This window comes from Phalacrocorax carbo, chromosome 3 (assembly GCF_963921805.1).
Source record: "Phalacrocorax carbo chromosome 3, bPhaCar2.1, whole genome shotgun sequence".
Classification (NCBI taxonomy): domain Eukaryota; kingdom Metazoa; phylum Chordata; class Aves; order Suliformes; family Phalacrocoracidae; genus Phalacrocorax; species Phalacrocorax carbo.
In genome coordinates this window covers 6,440,780-6,459,326 of record NC_087515.1, presented here as the reverse complement: position 1 = coordinate 6,459,326, position 18,547 = coordinate 6,440,780, and the positions used below count along the sequence as shown (strand labels likewise).

Below are 18,547 nucleotides of genomic sequence, written 5' to 3'. Positions count from 1 at the left end.
AACCTAATAATACTTTGCACATCAGTAAGAGCTTCCATCTGAGGAAATGCAAACACTTTGCAGACATTAATGATTTAAGATGCTTAGCCCGTCTCTGAGATACGTAAGGAAAACCATCCTCTGTTTTACAAATGGGAAGATGAAGCAAACGGTAGCTAAGTGACTTATGGCCACACAGGAAGGCAGAAGTGAGGCAGGGTGAGAGTCCAGCCTCCTTCACTACTGCCTGCAACCGTGAGTCCCCTTTGCTGTTTTTCAGCCAGCTTCTCCATGCCTGCAATCCTCCAGTGGAGCCATCAGAGGAGCCACTGCAGGCTCCTGGGGGCCAAACCCAACTTGCTCGCTGCACTGTTCGAGGGCTGTTCACTTTCCCAGTGCCCACTTGCTCAAGGTGGGCTGGCCCTTTGGTGACTGCAGCTGCTTGCTACTACTTGTGGAGTGTGGGACCAGGTTTGCTCCAGTAGTTCCCACATTTTGGAGATGTCTTCACGGTACAGTGATGCCCTGCGCTCTGTAAATGACCCCCGTCCTTGGGGCAGGCAGGGGAGCCCGCTGGGGTTTTGAAGAGAAGGGCACCCTGGGGACAGGTTGGGCATCGCATCCCATCCCAGGCAGCCTTATCTATCCTTTTGCTGCAACCTTGCCTGCAAACATGCCACGGCTGTATCAGCTGCAGGGCTGGCTGTGAACACAGCTGCCATCACCCAGCGGCTGTCCCGTTGCCTGCAGGGTGGGTGTGGGGAGAAGAAACCCGATTATAAATAGTCAGATGAACTCCAGCTCACTGGGCAGTGAACTTTTTGTATATAGCTTCTTTGTAAAATGAAACTAGCCTGTGCCTCTCTGGGTGGAAAAAGAAAGCGAGCGGGGACCACACCTCTTCCATTATGCACGTAGATCTGCCCATCGGGGTCTGGCAGCGCTTGCCTAGTTAAATGAAATACTCGTTATAAACATGGGACTACTGGGTGGTTGGTTGTTAACTGTTTAGGGCACAACCTGAAATAATACGATTTGGCCTGGACCATGGGCTGAAACGGGATTTTCCACCTTGAGACAAGATCTGGGTTGCCTGCTTCCCTCTGCTATGCAGAGCTTATAAATAACCCCCTTCTCATCCTCAGAACAGCTTCTTTTTTTTTTTTTTTAACATGAGAAGGGAAAAAAAGAAATAAGAGAGGCAGGCAAGCAATAGTGAAAGTGCCACCATGTTGTTCTATTTTAAATCCCGCTTGCCTGCAATTTCGCATGCAGGCAGGGGAGGAGGCCACTGGGTCAGCCCACCACCGCCTGCCTGGCCACTGCGGTGTGCGTGTGCCTGTGTGCACTTATTGTTTTATCCTCACGTCACCTTTCAGCCTGTGCCGCTCACCCTCCCTCCAGCCCCGAAATCTTTGATTAATAGGTTTGCTTGCTTTTTATATCCACACATGTGGCACATCTGGAGCAAGGCGTGCCTCTCCTTTCTTGTTGTTGTTTTTTTATCTCCCTCTCTATCTATATGTGTGCGTTTTGGGGTTTGTTTCTTTTTTTTTTTACTTTACTTGCGACTGCCATGGCAACTGTTACATGTTTGGCAAAAAGCTTACGGAGAAGAAAAGGGGCTCTGAGCGCTCAGCTGGCAGATGTCCAGTGTAATCATGCCGCAGCGCCGAAATGAGGCCTTTGGCCGGCTGCCGAGCTAGGGAGAACAAAGATGTCAGTTCCCCGTGTTGGCGGCGGCGCTTGTTTGGCACCCTTATATGGTTTCCCAGAACTCCTCGCCTTGGCGGCTTTCCATTCCCTTTAGGGCAGCAAACAGGATTAGCACACACAGACTTGTTTTTCTCTTTTCTCCTCCAACTGTTCCAATGACATCATCCCTGCTGCATTCAGCTGCCAGCAGGGTGACTTTGGGGGTGGGTTTTTTTTTTCCTTTTAAAAAAACCACCAGCGTGCACACACCAGCAAGCATGATGGTTTAGGTAACGCTTGCACACCTTTCTTTTAAATTAAAGTCCCCAAAGTGCAGCGAGCTTGGGCCAGACACGCTGCCTTTTTTTTTTTTTTTTCTTCTCATAATTGAATTCCTGCAAGATAAAAATCTCCTTTTCCTCAGTAGGCTGTAATCAGCACTCGCAGAGCTGTGGTTTCCAACTGCCCTCGTCATGTGCTTCCTTATGAAACTCCACGGAGAATTGCCTTGGTGTGGGCGCTGATTTAAAGGGCCCAGGAACAGGGAGCAGCCCCTTCAAGCCCCCCGAAATGGTGAGGCTGAGACCACCCAGCCCAGGGTGCAGGGGTGCATGGGGGCCCACAGGGCTGCTGCGGGATGGCACAGGAGGGAAGCCCCCTGTGTTAAGGAAGGACCTTTTTTAGGAGAGTTTTTAGTTGCTGCTGGCCATGGAGGGCAGGGAAAAAGATGTGCAGGAGAAACTGCTGAATTTTCTGCCTTTCCCTTCAAAGCCCAGAGCAGTTTTCTGCTGCTGGACATCTCCCCTGGCCATTTTCCTCTCTCCACCTGGTCTCTTTGCCAGCCAAATAACAGTCATGCCCTGTTCCCAAGGGAGCCCCGAGGGGTACCAGCAGCCCAGCATCGCCCCCCGCCAGGAGGTGGGCAGCCCTTGGCGGCGAGGCCGGGGCCAGCTGGGGCAGCAGGGCTGCCTCCCCACTCCCCACGCCTGCTTCCCTCGCGGCAGCGCTCCTGTTTTTCTTGGCGCGGGCAGCAGGATGTGATGCTTGCTTCCTCCTATTGCTGCAGACCTGGGAAGGGGCCCGAAGGGGATGGTGGGCTTTGCATGAAGTTCAGTGGTGGAAAAGCTCCCCAGCTCAGGGCTGGCCAGCCCAGTTCCTCATCGGGTCACTCAGTTTTTCCACTGCACAGGCGGATGGATGGATGGACGGACAGACGTAGACGACAAAGCAGGGTTGCTAGGAAATCTTTATGTAAGCGGCACTTGGCCAGTGGCTGACAGTGCAGCAAGTGTTCAGCTCCCAGAGCTCCACATCAAACCTGGCAGCACATCAAAACCTCTGTTTCATAACCCACTAGAAATAGGATTTTCTAACAGTGTCGAGAGGACTCGCCTTGTTGTGCAGGGACCTGGGAATTTACCAGTTGTTGATGGTTAACTAGGCAATGGCCTAAAAAAACTCTTTAGCACCCTTCCCCATGACCAGGTACTTGATTTTACCAGGTGTTGAGCCTGGCAGCAGCCATGCCACCCTAGCCCACCTGCTAATAACATAGCTGGGGAATTAATTAGCAATTAACAGCAACCAAATAATTACAGAATCAGCTGTCAGGAGAGAGGCTGTGATGCTGTGAGCAGCTTTCCCAGGATGGGGACTGCCCCCCTCTGGGAAGGGGATGTGTGAGTATGTCCTGAGGAGGGAGAGGGGGGCTTCCCCAGGGAAGTGCAGATTTCCAGAGGTGCTGAGATTTCACAGGAAGAAAAGGGCACCAAGAAACAAAACTGGTGCCCCCCCAACCCTGATAGTTTCAGCAGCAACCCTTACCTGCTCACCCCAGCTGACACACTGTGAGGCTGGGCTGGTGCCTGGGCTCCTCTGGCTGTGCCAAGGGAGAAAGGTGAGCATCAGCCATGCCCTGAGCTTTACAATGTATGTATGACACAGCTCGGGGAGTGCTTTGCAGAGCAGAGCAGTGGCTTCGTTCAAGCCTAGCTGTGGGCGAGGGGCTTGCTGCAGTGCTGAAGGACAGAGAAACCAGGGCGCTGCTCCCACACCTGCCTGCTTGCAGGGCTGCCCTTTTGCAAGAGTGAGGCAAGAGCCGCTCACCTCCTCTGCTCCTGGGCAGCAAAGGGGATGGCCACGTGCTCCCACCCAGGCCCTGCTCATCCCAGCTCCATGCTGAGATGTGCTGATGGCACAGGAAAGGCACTTATACTTTTCTCAAACATTGAAAAAAAGAGTGAGTGCATTAGATAGATAGATTGATGGAGATGGAAATGGCCCAGATATTAACCTTATTCATCACTCTCTCCCTGCTGATGAAGTGTTATCCCCTCTTGGACATGATCCAGTATTTTGTCCAGCCTTGTTTCCAGTGATTCAAGTGGTGGGGCTTCCTTTGGGAAACTCCCTCACTGCCTAATGCACTTTGCTGTTAGGAAGTGCAACTCGCCCTGCATCTGGCTTCAACAGTTCGTCTCTAGGCTCTAGGCATGCTTCGCAACATGCCAGCTTCTTGTGGACTCCTGTCTTCTACAGGTGAACTAGATGTCTTGAGCTCTTTTCACTTTCTCCAACAGTCAGTCTTAATCCTTTAATCGTTTACTGCTTTCCTCCTCTCTGCTGCCATCTGCTCCATATTGGCCTGGGTCTGCCAGACGTGGCCAAAGTATCTCTGGGTGGAGAGAGCCTCCCTGGTGCGGGGCTCAGGCTCCGTGGGCTGCGGCAGCAGTGGCTCCCTGACAGCTCTGTGCTTCTCCAGCTCTGGGTCAGTGAGCGTGAGCTCAGTGGCTGGCACAGGAGAGCATAGCTGGAGGGATGCTCTATTTTACACTGACTACTAACGGCCCAGAGGGGCTGTTCTGGCCAAGTAAGACTGCTGAGGCATAGAAACACCCTGGCCACACAGAGCCTTTCCCTTGGCCATATTCCCTGCAGAGGAGCAGGCAAGAGATTTGGGTGGAGGAACTTCTTGGTGCAACTCTAAAAGGGCGAACTGCCAGGCCAGTGTGAGCAGGGCAGTCTCGGTCCTGGCCCCTCAAGGAGCATCACCAGTGCAGTTGCAGGGTACCTCATACCTGGGTGCCTGAGCTGGATGGAGAAAATATTTCCTGCACAGTTAAAAATAACTGGATTGGCCTGAGTAACAACCCTGAGGGCATCTCATGTAGAGTAGTATTCCTCCCTTGATCAGCTTCACAAAAATGGTGTGAGCACCTCTTGTCCTGCATGGAAGTTACCATCTGCAGCTGATTCTCATGCATGCGTCCTCCTCTGTTTGGAGGTGCAGGGGTCTCCCTGTTCCTTACCTGCCAGCTTGAATTGTCCCCAGAGGAATATATTTCTGTGGTTATATTCTGAGTCCCTTCTTGCCTCCTCTCCCCATTTCCATTCTTCCATGTCCCTGTACTTGCATCTCCTTGGTATGGAGCTGATGGGGCTGTGAGCACCTCTGCCCCAAGTTCCCAGCCGCAGAAGGGAGCTGGTGCCCTACCAGCTTGTTCCCTAGCACACCATGTCCCCTTTGCCTCTGGGCATTCGTCACAGCGCTCAGCACAGCTCGGCCTGGGTCAGATGCCTGCATTCCTCCTCTCCGTGGGACCCAGCACTCTCCCTCTCTTTTTGTTTCCTTTTGTTTATGGTACTCGATCCAGCTTTCAGGCCATGCGCAAATGCTCTGCTCCTAGCCAACTTGAATTTGTTTCAAGGAAGATTGCACAAGAGTTCAGGGCTGGTGCTCGGAGCCAGGCCTGCTGGGCTGGCTGTTTTGTCCTCTTGGGCCCCGGTCCTGCCGGAGGACCTGCTGGCACGAACCCCTGCCAAAGCGGAGTCAGCAGGATGCCGCACAGGCTGCCTGGCTGGGAGGAGCCAGAGCAGGGAAGTCCAACAGAGGTCAGGGACAGGCTTTTCAAATTTAGTTTAAAAAAAAAAAAAAAAAAAAAAGCAATAGAAGTTTGTCTGGGATGCTTTGCTCTCTGTTAAAGCCACGCAGATTGATGGTAACCCCAGCAACCTCCAGGTATAAATAGCTTTTTTTCCAGTCCCACACTGGGGCTAGGCAGTAAATACTCTGCTATTGCTGACCGTGGCGGAGGAGACAGGTTCTGAGCAGCGAGGGAGGTGTTGGCAGCCTTGCACCTTATGTGAGTAGAAATAGCTCCCCCAAAGTCAAAGGGGAAGAGACGGGGGGGTGTCCTGATGGCTTACACAACTGCGGATGTGTCCAGGAGCCTGACCCACCCTCCCTCAGTGCTGGAACTGAGACATCCTGCACAAGCGGCTCGTCAGATTGCCATTCTCAGTCTGGCTGGCCTTTGGCAAGAGAAGGCACCTACTACCCTCATCTCTCATGCACAGCTTGTATTTCAAGTGACGTGAAAACCTTGCTTCTCATCCATGGGTTTAAAAATGCTGTAGATGAGTGAACATTGCCCCTCTTTTTTTTTAATGGTTCCTAACTTTTTTCAAAGGCAGGTTTGTTTTGTTTGGTCTGTCTTTTTGGTGACCTTGTCAACAAAGATATCAGCAAAGAGCTGATAGGGGAATACTTGGAAAAATCAAACCTATCTGCATGAGCAGGCTGCAGTAGGGTGGATCCTGGGAGAGTTAGCTGACCTGCTGAGCCTCTGTCAATTATTTTTGAAAAATCACAGGGAACGTGAAGCTTTGGGCACAGGAGGTTCCTCAGCAGCCTGTGGCTGAGATGTTGAACTGCCTTGTGACACCCATTGCCATCACAATTAAGAAATTTTGTTCACTTTCCTGACACAGGAGCCTGCCTACTTTGAAGGAATTCAGACTGACCTGAATTCCCTTGGGAAAGCCCTGTCTTCCTCAGAGGTAGGATTCATCTCAGCTGGCTGTGGAAGTTTGAAAGTCACACAGCCATCCATCCCAGCTAATGATCCTTGCTCCTCTCGTAGGGCATGAGGAGGAACAGGCAACTCACAGAGCATGACTCATACGTGCAGTGGGACAAATCTCTTGCTGGAAGTGCCCACCTCACCACCATGGAGCATAGTGGGAGCCTGGGTGGTTTGGCTAGCCATAGCTGCCTACCTTAGAGAAGATGAGCACTAAATGGTATGACCCACCCTGGAGAATGGACTCACTTTTGATCCTTTGGAGCCACAGAGGAGGTGCCCAACAACTTAAGGTGGATATGCAATGACATACAAATTCTTCCTCTGGCTCCCAGGTTCTAGTGTAACTTCTTGGCTGTTGGCGATCTCATTAAAAACACTGACAAATGCAATGGTGCGACCCGTGAATTATTCTCACTTCCACCAATTTCATTTGAGTACATGGTAATGTTCTCCTCATACTTTCCAGTTTAACATAATGCTGATAAATGATACGACAATGATAAATTTTCATTTTATTTAAAGCTGTTTATCATCCATATCTATTATGGAAAGTCATCAATTATGCAAAAAGCGTGAATGTTTAAAGAGCCTCTAAAGTGTCTCTATTTATGGATTGCATGTTGTGTCTTCTTTACTCCTTGCTTGTGCACACACTGTAGAGGCTCATCCATTAAGTATCATTTTTGCACAAAGAGCCCGAAAAATGGAACCTGACAGAGGGATCTTAGACAAGCTGGAGGCTTGTCACAAAATGTGGCCGAGCCATAAAAATTTCACTTTGTGGGAGAATCCCTCAGCTGTTCAAGCTGGGTCTAAATCAGAGCACCAGTAAACTAGGTGGATGCAGTGTGCCTGAGGTCAAAAAGCCACGCTCTACTGCTCACCTGAAGTCACCTTCCATAGCTTAGCCAGGGCCTCTCAGTGAAGGGGAAATAAATGGGTCCTTCATGAGCTCTCATTAGCAGAGGGGTCCACACTGTGCACAGCCTGGTGATTTCTGCAGTCTGTGGTCCCTTGTAAAAGCCACAGGAGCTGCATCCCAACAACTTGGGTGGGTGTGGACCATTCTACAGAGACTTGTGGCTTGTAGAGGGCTGCTCCTGCTCTGGGCCGAGGGGACGCTTGAAACGGCTGAGATGATGCAAATCAGGTAGCTATCACTCGTCTCTGAGCTTGCACAGCAACAGAGGCCCAGATTCTGCTCACAGGACAGTATTTTTGGAGCTACCTTGCATTAACACCAGTGTAATTGGCAGCTTGTTTTGGCATGTGCATTAAATCACAGTAATGGGGAGATTTTACAGCAAGGAATGCAGGTCAGAGAGCGAACACCAAACACAGACCCTTTAAATGAGTCAGAGGTGTTGGCATCTTTCTTGGATTGCTTCTTTCTTTCCTTTCAAGATGGTGGGGGACAAAAAGAGTTAAAGTAAGGAAATTAGATCACAAAAAGCAAATTAACTAAACAGCACTGTCCATGCCCAGTGCTGATCTCGCGCACGATGTGCCAGTAAATCCCGAGTAACCCAGCGCACATCTGGGTGTTTCTGGGGCGGCTCTGTCTATTCAGGCCTGCCGGGGCGTCGGAGGGGGCCCGCAGCTGCCACGGCTCTCCAGCAGCGTGCGACAGGAAAGGGAAAGCTTTCTCACACGTCCAACACAAGAGGTCGATTGTGGGGATTGCTGGCGGGTGACCTCCCTGCACCGCTGGTGCTGGGGCTGCTGGCTCCTCCAGCGCGGGCACCCACCGGGAGACCTTCTGCTCTTGCATTACAATACCCATAGCACTGGTAAATGTCCTGTAGCTGCTGAAGACGTGGGTACTTAAACATCTCTCTGAAGTAATTAGCTGTGGTTTTAAATTACTTACAATTCATGTAGTGCTGTAGGGGATGTGTCGGGTTGTGACAAAGAAGGGAGCGTGAAGCCCACGGAGTGGGAAGTGTGGTGGCATCTGCTATTTTTAAACATGCCATGCAAGGTCACCTCCACTCTCTCCCTGCACCCAGCGCCAGTGTCTCCTGCCCGCCTGCCCTTCACGGCACTTGGTGGTCTTTGCCATGAAATCCTTCATTTTCTTTCACTCTTCCTTTCCCCTTGTAGCCATCAGAAGATGTCCTTGACAGCACCACGCGCCTTTAAGGCAAGTAAGCAATAACACAAGAGATGTTTTGCAGCCATCATGCCTTTTATTGAGTGCATTAAAGGCCTGGGATCAAAGGCTGGCTACTTCCAGCGCTAGAAGAGTCGCGGTGGCACATTAGTAGGATTTTTTTTCCCCTACCAGTTCAAACAGCTATGCAAATTTTCCATTCAGCTTCTATTTTTTCCCTAGGCTCACGGGATGAGGGAGGATGTCCTCTGAATCCTGGCTTCTCCCATGTCAGACACTGCCTCTCATTGCTCTTGTCCTGATCTGACCTGGCTGTCACGAAGTTCTGTACCCAGTGCTCTGGCTGTTGGGCTGGTCCAGAACATCACTGCTCTGTCAGAGAGAAACTTTTTGCATTATGGCCGTGGGCAAATCCAGTTTCTCTCACGCCACACAGTGGAATGCTATTCTATTTCAGTAGCTCACTCCTGTACACAGTGACGAAGGGGGAGAGGCCCCCCTGGGAGAGTTCCTGTGGCCCTCAGCATCCCGGTACCTATCTGTGCATGTCAGCATCTCTGCATTTTACCTCCTCTGCTGGACACACTCCCCAGGATCATGGTTGTCTTTCCATAACTGCATCCCATTGGTGCCCAAAATTATTAACTTTCAGTGTGCCCTTTTCCCCTTCAGCCAGTTCCAGACGAGTTCCTAGTTCACAGCATCAGTTCTTGCTGTTAATCCATAAACCATAACCTTTACACTGGGTACTGTTCAACGTAATTAGATTTCTATTACATGATGTTCTTTCCTGAGGTTAAACAAGACTTGCTTTACTTAAACAGCCAGACCCAGGTGAGGTTTAACTGTAACCTTGGTGCTAAAGCTCTGTGCTTGCATGCCGCTTTTAAAGCCTCCGGTCCACCACACCATCGTCTGTGCTTATCTTGACATGACATGTTAGCAATCATCCGTAGCTCTCGGTAGCAAGAGCCAGCCTTGTCCTGCAGGACGTCAGCCCTCTTCCAAGGACCCACTCTTTCCACGAAAAGAATAAAACCAGGATGGCTCCAAGTCAGGTCACCCTGACTGCAGTGTAAACATGCTACCTGCTCTGGTGCAAGCTGGGGTGGAAAACAAAGGCACAATAGACCAAACAAGGTCAATACACACAATTTGATCCAATTATGCATCTAAAACCAGGGCTCTTTGTGCGACGATTTTTATTTTGTGCTGAGAGGGAGGGAAAGCAGCCTTACACATAATGGAGTGGTGCTGAGTACTGAAACATGTCTCCTCTCACATAAAGCAGCAGTAATGCCTCCTAAATCCACCTGTGCCTCAGCTGAGAGTTCATTTACCCCCAGTCTTGCTGCTGCCATTCTCTGTGGTTAAAAAATGTTGGTATGCAGGAAAAGTTTCCTCTTGCAGCACACAGACTGTGGCCGCCCCCCCTAGAACCCCCCCGCCCCGGCCTCCAATGCCACAAGAGCATGACAGTAAGAGAAATGCCTGGGGAAATGAATCAATAGCGGCAGACCAGCCAGCTGCAGGGTGAGGACGGGGTAAATCGCTGGAAGAAACTTTCCCAGCCACCGGAGGAGTTGGGAGAACAATGTGGAGAAGAGGATGTGAGGCACTTCCCGCCGCTGGCCAGCCCTGTGCCAGGGAGCACCGCAGCCTCCAGCACTATCTTTGTACCCTGTCATCGTCTGGAGGTGGCTTTTGCTGTTTATTCTGGGTTTCTATACTCGTTGGGAAATCATCATCTCTTTTAGCTCTCTCTCAAAGATCTAGTCCCGTGTCCGCCAGTTGTTCTTCTACCCAGCCCATCCACAGCAGGTCTCTGGGCCAGACTGCCAGTATGCTGGTTCCTCTCCAGGATCTGGCTGATAGAGCAGTGCCAATGCTTTTGTTCTTTTCCCATCCCTCTTTCCCTCCTCCCATTCCTAAGAGATGGAGATAGTGAGTTTCTTGTTTGTTCTGTTTTCCCATAACCTCTGTTTCCAGCCACTCAAATCTCTGTCTAGATCCTACAGAGCTGCTTCTATCTATGATATTCAAGTGCTTTTGCAAGTGAAAAAAAACCCCAAACAGCCCAGCCCTGTGATTTTCCTCCCTGCTATCAGGAAACAGGTTTGTTTGTTTTTTAATGAATGCAAAAGAATGCAGATAGCGGTGAGGAAAAGCTTGGGCAATGAGTTCAGTGCTTCTTTATTTAGGCTCCTCCATGTATATCAGCTGAGCCCAGCAGGCGGCAAGGCAAGAGCTGGATGTTATTTCAGGAAAAGCCTGGTCTTTCATGCTTGAGGCAGAGTAGCACCCCTGGAGGGGAACTCTTGGCTCCTGTTGTGCATGGGTGATTTGGGCGGAAAAAGGACAAGGAATTCCAGCAATGCTGCTTTTCTTCTCTGTCTTCCAGGCTTTGCATAGCAGGTGTTCCCACTGCCACCAAGACAAGTTGGAGTGGGTTCACACTTGCAGCTCTGCCTGACCTGGTATTTCCCACCACCCCAGTGCCAGGCACTTACGGCTGAGCAGGGCCGGAGACAGAACAGGCACGTCCATGGCATGATGTGGGAGATGGATGGCGCGTGGCGGTGCTGGGGACTCTGCCACTTAGGCCATGTGGGCAAGGCAGCAGTGCTAGCTGACACGGGCTGAACACCAATAACAGGTTCGTTCCAGCGGAGTGCTTGCTGGAAACAACAGACTGAAATCACAGTCATGCTGATGTCAACACCAAAAAGAAAAAGGTAAAACAAGACCAAAACCGAAGTAATATGGCAGATTAAGCACAATATTTATCTTGACTTACTGCTTGGCTACTTCTGGGTGTTTCTAACTTACTGAAAGTCAAATTTCAGTCTTGAAGCATCACATAGAGCTAGCTGCTGAGACTTATAATTTTATTCAAACAACATATATATTTTGGCCATGGCTCCTTGCTGAATTCAGCACAGATTCAGACTTGGTCAGCCTGAAACTGCGTTTTTCAGTGCATAAAATATTCATTCCACTTTTTTACCTGGCTCCAGCCATGATATTGTGTAAACTGCGGTAGTTAAAGGCACGTCTGTTCTTTGGGATCCAAGAAGCTCTGAGATAGGTCACCTCTAGTTGCAAACCCACGATCCGTTTGCCCGTGGTGAGCATATTTCTTCCTCAATCACACAGGAATTTTGCTTCTTTCAAAGTATGTCTTTTGTAGCAGATTTTTATGCAGATTTTTATGCAAGAACTTATTACTAGGTTGTTTTCTATTGATGCAGAGAAATCTTTCATGCAATTTGCATCCCATTAACAGCTTCATAAGAGACGATCCTGATTCTAATGGCTCTCTGCAATAAGCCAATAAAGCCAAATATGGAAGGGATTACGGAGTGCATTGCTGTTATACCCGCAAAATGACTCGTACATTAAAAAGAGTGGTATCGACTCCTCTGAAACCTAAGGTTAGTCGTAAGAGTTACTACTACTGATATTTTTCAGCAGTGCTTTGAGTGTCTTTTATCTCCTGTTGGCTGCCCTTTCCATTTTGTTGCGCTGGCAGCAGAAGCCGACAAGGAGCCCCAGCCCGCAGGGACCGCTGCCTCACATGTGGGCATCCTACGCAGCCTGCCGGGTGGAAAAAGCTGCCGGATTCCAGCACTGCAACAAAAACGGTGCTGTTACATCATTTCTGTAGCGCTGGAATAACAACAGAGGCTGCCTTGGGCTAGGTATATGTGCTGCCACCAACACCTTCCTGTAGGCATATTTACACCCTATGCTTTCCCTGTAGGAAAGGCCAGGTGTCTGCGCTGAGCCTTTCAGATCTGCTGCCCGTCTTTGATGCTGCTGGCACAACGCAAGTTGGTGGGCAGATTTACCAGCTGTGGGAGATGAATAGCTCTCTCTCCCAGTGTCAGAGTTTCAACCCTTAGCCTTGGGGTTTTTTATCGAGTTTCATAAACAGGGAATTGGAAGTGAAGGGCAGATGTTAGAAGTTGACCTCCTGCTGCCGGAGACCCTACAGCTCTGCAGAGGGATGCGATGGGATGCCTGCACAGGGAAACAGCACTGAGCAGTGGGGAGGTGTCTGCTCCCGTCCCTCAGGGAGCTTGTTTGTATGCTGTTTCTTACCAGGGATAAAAAAACTACTGCTGTGATGGATGAGTTGGTGGAGGAATGAGGCTGGTGGGAAGCTGGCTTGGAAGAGAGAGGGAGTGTGGTGGGAGAAGGAAAACTGGCAGTCCAGAGCATGACGGGACCTGCCTACAGCTGACTTTTCCCTCCCTCCACCAGATCCTTCCTTGTGTGCTCCTGCTTCATCTGGGAACACCATTCACGGGTCAGCTCAGCCATCTGGCTCCCTCGTGCCCTCTCTTTTCCTGCAGGACACAGCCTGCAGTTCTCACACAAATTCAAGTAATTGTCCAGGCGTTTGGGAAATACATGAAGGGGCACTCTCTTGAGCTGTGGCAATGCCCAGACCACATTCCTTCCCAGTGCACGTATAATGCTCTGCGTGTTTTTAACTAGCTCAAGGTTTTCACGTGCTTGGTTGCCTAATAGAGTTTCTTCCGTCTGCAACAAACAGCACTCAGAAAAGTTTTTTACCTTCTTTGGTCACATTCGTACATGCTCTTCTTCTGTTTCAATTGCTTGGCCATTATGGGGCTTCAGCATGTTTTGTTTGCATATTGTGGCCTGCATTTTCAGCTTCACAGTTATCCATCTTGTCTTTATGCCTCCATTTGATTTAGAGGTGGCTCATAAATGCATCACACCAGTGAAGCCAACTACACGAACAGCTGCTGAGCATGTAGTGGGAGACATTCAGAAACACAGCGATGATGAGCTGGACATAGTCCCAAATGAGCTCGGCATAACCTTCCCCAGTGCAGGGGTCCCCTGTCCACTGCCCCACAGCTGGTTCATGATGTCACCCTCAGGTGCCAGCCACCCCTCAGCGTGGCGGGTTGAGGTGCTGGGGCACATGCGTATGGTGGACTCATCCTCTTGGGCTGCTGTGGATGGAGCAAATTTGGCGTTGCCAGGCCAGCCGGCTCTGGCACTGCAAGACTCACAGGGCATACAGGTTTTGGAGTGCTGGAGCTGGAGGTGACCACTGGGGGACTCCTCACATGTTGTGAGTGACCTGCCCAGTCTTCTGCATGTGTGCGCTGCACGGCAGGTTGGACACCTCGCAGCCCTTTCTGGTAGTGGCAGGTCAGCGAGCAACATTTAAAACTTCCTCTGCACATATCCATGTGCGCACACACGCCTGTGAAAGGCTTCTTTTTTCAGTCAAAATTGAGCACTGATACCTTTTTTTGTGGCAGTGTTTTCAGAGTCATGGTGTATTTACACAAGTCTGTTTTCCTTTTAACTTAATTAAGTGGCTGTTGTTGCTGCTACCAGCCTTCAAGTCAGCAGCACCATGAGTAGATGACCTGAGGATTTTTCCATTTGTTGCAAAGCACTGAAGAGACATCATTCCCCTTCCTGAGACCCCCAGGGTGCAATGACTGGACTTTGCAGTGGCAGGGGCTGGATCCCAGTTTCAGATCTGCATTAGGGGCTGAATCGGCCCAGCTTGATGTCTTCTGATTCATGGTCTGATGTCTTCTGGCCTCATGTCTCCACATGGCATGGCTTTGAGCTGAATGCGCACCCCTCATGGGTGCGCCGCTGGCTGCCTTGCAGCAGGCCCAGGCTCGAGAGGGTGCTTGGCTGTGGACCAGCCCGAGGAGATGGTCTCAGTCACCTCCCAGGGAGTAGGATGTCTGGGAACCATGTCTGCTCCCCTCAAAATGCAATTTTCATTACCACAGGATTTTGCACTTACCCAAGCTTTTGTGCTTCTTAAATTTCTTGCATCTGTAGGGTGTAACATTATCAAACACTAAAAAAGACAGTTCAGCCAGCTTTAATATGTCCCTCCCTTGTTTTCTTTTCCCTTTCTCCCAGACCTTGAATTTTCCTTTCTTCTGAACTGTATATCTGTTTTACCCTTCACCTTTTTCTTCTACAACTCTATTATGGTGATACCTAGCAAAGACCAGGACCCTATTAAGCACAGCCAATAAAAATGATCTCCAAAGGGCCTGACTATAAAGTGCCTTTTCTTGAAGCTTCTGCTTTCAGTTGCTTCTTTCACCACTTTTTTCCTCCAACCTTTTTCTGGGTATCTCCTTCCTTCCTTCCTTCCTTCCTTCCTTCCTTCCTTCCTTCCTTCCTTCCTTCCTTCCTTCCTTCCTTCCTTCCTTCCTTCCTTCCTTCCTTCCTTCCTTCCTTCCTTCCTTCCTTCCTTCCTTCCTTCCTTCCTTCCTTCCTTCCTTCCTTCCTTCCTTCCTTCCTTCCTTCCTTCCTTCCTTCCTTCCTTCCTTCCTTCCTTCCTTCCTTCCTTCCTCCCTCCCTCCCTTCCCCTGTCTTCTTTTATTCCCCAGTCTTTTCTCTCATTCTCTGGAGCTTTTTGCTCCTTCTCTTCTCCCCCATCCCTCATTCCTGGCTTCTGTTTCCTTAATTTTCCACTTTCTACTTCCCCAGTAGCCGCTAAAAGCATCTCTTTTCTATTGGCTTCTGTGCCAGACATTTGTACCCCTTACTGGCATCTCAATGCCCCAGCAGCACACAGAAAGCAGGGCAAAGCTTAGTGGTCCCTTCTCCTTCAGTATCCCGGCAGAGGTAAGGCACATTTCCCTTTCCTTCCCACAGGCAGAGGCACAAAAGCCCACTGGGGTCTCCTGCCTCTATGCACTGGAGCGGATGCCTGCAGGAGTTGCTCCAAACTTTCCTCGCAGCCTGGTGAGCAACATGTTGAGATCTCCTCCATCCCAGGAGTGTGGGACTAAGGAGCTGGGAGCAACAGCATCACTGAAGCACTTTTTTCTCCCCATCTGTCCCTCTGTTAGCAGCCAGAGAGGAATACAAAAGCCTGTCCTGGAAAGGTTTTGGTGGAGCAGCTAGTGAGTTGAAGGTCTGGCTGTTCTTGCTCTTTGATGGGAGATGGATATGTCTGAGCCCGGCTACGATGCAGCAAGCAACCCATACAGGGGGTGTTGCATTTCTCATAGCCCAAGACCTCCTTCACCAAATCTGGCCCAGCTGTGCCCCCTGCAAGGTTGGTCTGGAGAGCAGGCACCCACACGGCTGCATGGTGGCCCAACTTTGATCGGCAAGGTTAGCCACCTTGAATGCCAAGTTAGTGGGCAGAGAGCCAACATTCATCCTTAGAAGCTCTTCCAGTGCTGGGCCAGCATCCATGGCTTTTGCCTTAGTCAACACATGTCTTTGAGGGTTGCCCTTGGTAAAGAATACTTCAGCAAAATTATTATTTTCATTACAGTTGGCGTACGGCTTTCCAAACACTCAGTACTGTTTGGGTTTACACTTCAGACCACAACATTTATAAGTCAAATGTCGTGCTCCTTGGTGTAACTTCCTGTAACTATGATTTTATTTCTTTGGAGGCTTCTGCTAATCCTAACATTTTCCACCATGGCATGGTGGCAATGCCTGCATTGGCACTGAAGGCTTTTATATTTGCTGGCTGCAAGTAGGGCTGACATGCACACACAGACAAGGCTGGAGCTTTTGGGGTGGCTTTCTTGGGGATTTTCAGGCAGGTTGTGAAGCTTTTATCACTTAAGACATTGGTTGTGTGCACATGCCTTCAGACTTTGGCGAACAGAGAGCTGAGGGACTGCTTTTGGTTAAAAAAGAAGCTGACGGCTCAAGCATACAGCTGTGGCCTTGACAGGTTACATTTCTGTTTGCAGTGTCACTTCCTATGACGCTTGCAACGGAGGTAACTGTTTGCACTGTCATAACAATTCTTCTGCTGGAACTTCCTGGCCGGGGATGCTGCAGCAGTTACTGCAGGGCACATCGCCCCACTCCCCAGGCGCTTGCTAGAGGCCGACCCACAGACGCTCCCCTTCCGCTCGCCAGACCCCAGCAGCCCATACGCAACGCCGTCCACAGAGGCTGCAAGCCTGCCGTGCTCTTGGACCCGACTCCCTGCTGCCTGCCCTGGCTTTCCTGCCTGAGCTTTTCACCAAGCACGGCGTGATGCCCAAGGGACTGCCAGCTCCAGAGGTGGCCACCACTGCAGACCCTCCCATAATTGCCTGGGACAGGCCGATGAACAGGTCCCTCTAGCACAGGTCCAAACCTAGCTCTTTCTGTGAAACCCTGAAAATGTATGAATGCTAATAGGAATGCTAGTTGTCAATAAAATCACAAGCCATGCCTTATTTTAGATTTTAGATTAGGCTGTGAGGAATGAGTAGAGATCTGGCTGGATGGTGCCCCTGAAATGCCAGAAATTTTGTCCCTTCTTGCAGGAGAAGCAAGGCTCCTTCGTGCTGGTGAGCCCCGTGTTGCTCTCTGATATATTGCCCAAAATTCACAGAGGCAATCATTGGTACTACTAATTTCTTTAGTAGTACTGGAAAGAAAAATTGAGCATTTCCTGTGTACAATATGTAATGTTCTGCTCACCTGTGTGATCTGTAGCTAGCGTCCATCTGTGCCATCTCTGCAGCTGTTTCCTTGCTTTGTCATTTGCATTGTAATACTTACAGAATTCGGTGTTATGTTTTGCTTGCAAGATCTTCTCAGGCAGGTCCAGTTTGAAATATTTGTCCTGTGGTCTCACATTTGCCAGTGAGATTTCCCCAAACATGACAGTTTCTAATGGCTGCTCTTCTTGGGCTTTAAAGTCCTTTCTGGGAGAGAAAGTGGGAAAGCTGGAAGGAAAGGTCCTTTTTGTGTGTTTAGATACTTAGACAAGTGCCACTCGCACCACGCAGTGACCAGATCAACCTTCACCTTTGCATACATCTGCTCTGAGCTGCAACTCACACCTGACTCTGCCTTCATGAACACAGAGGTGCACAGGGGATTCCAGTTGCCATATAATAAATTGGTTCCTATTTTCCTTCTGGGGACTGGCTTTAAGAGAGGTTCCTTGCCCATTCATGCACATGCTTCTCACCCATGTCCTTGCATACCTGCTGATGCAGCCCCACAGCTGCTCACTGCCAGCCTGGTCCCCCAATGACACAAGCAAACGCAGCCCCAGGGAGGGATGAGCCTGCTTGTGTCAGCACAGCAATATACCTCCTGCACCTAATTTGCACTTACCCCTAGCCATGCCAACAAGTGGAGGGGTGTGAAATCTCATCTAACAAAAATATAGCTAGGCAATGCTTTAGATATATCTGACATATATAACAACGCATATTGCATTGGTGAATTTAGTGTCAAATCAGTGCATAGAGTTAATAAGAACCCAAAAAATGGTAAAACAAATTAACATAGCTGAGCCTGAGTGTTTTTTACACGTTGCATGATCACATCCAAGGCATGAGTTCAAGGGATCCAGCCTGCAGCATTTATTTAAAAATGTGGTGTGCTTTTAGCTGCGCCACACGCCCCCATTCTTAGATAACCTTTGGGTGTTTAAGGTCACTATTTTGGCCGCCTGTTCTACCATACTGTGCTGCTTTGCATTTGACATCAGCTGAGAGGGGCTCTCCCTTTCCTGTGTGGAGTGCTAGGCTTTATGGGCAGCCAGGCAAATGTCCAACACACATGTTGTGTGATGAAGTGTGGAAGTCGAAGGTGGCAAATAGAGAGTCCTGGGAAGAGACCAAGGCTAGAGGGGAAGAGGTTAATAAGCAGAGAGAGCTACAAAACTGCATGATATAAAACCCTGGAGGACTTTAAGGGGAGGGCTAACATAAATTGGAAGACAACAGAACTGCATTTCTTGACACCTAAGGGAAGGCAGGGAACTGCGGGCGTTGGGGATATTACAGCCAAAAGAAGCATTTGAGGCAAGGATTTTTACTAAAGGCAGCAAACAGGCAGCATTTGCCACACCAGGGCAGTCCCTACAGGAGACTAGAGAGGAGGTTACCAT

The 18,547-nt window shown here is 49.8% G+C and overlaps 1 long non-coding RNA gene across 1 annotated transcript; it reads left to right on the top strand.

Annotated features, from left to right (window-relative positions):
• Window positions 1–5,698: 5,698 nt before the first annotated feature.
• On the top strand, window positions 5,699–6,928 carry LOC135312811 (uncharacterized). The gene is made up of 3 exons (XR_010372429.1): window positions 5,699–5,816; window positions 6,445–6,513; window positions 6,597–6,928. It is a non-coding gene; the product is annotated as an uncharacterized LOC135312811 (long non-coding RNA).
• The last annotated feature ends 11,619 nt before the right edge of the window (window positions 6,929–18,547 follow it).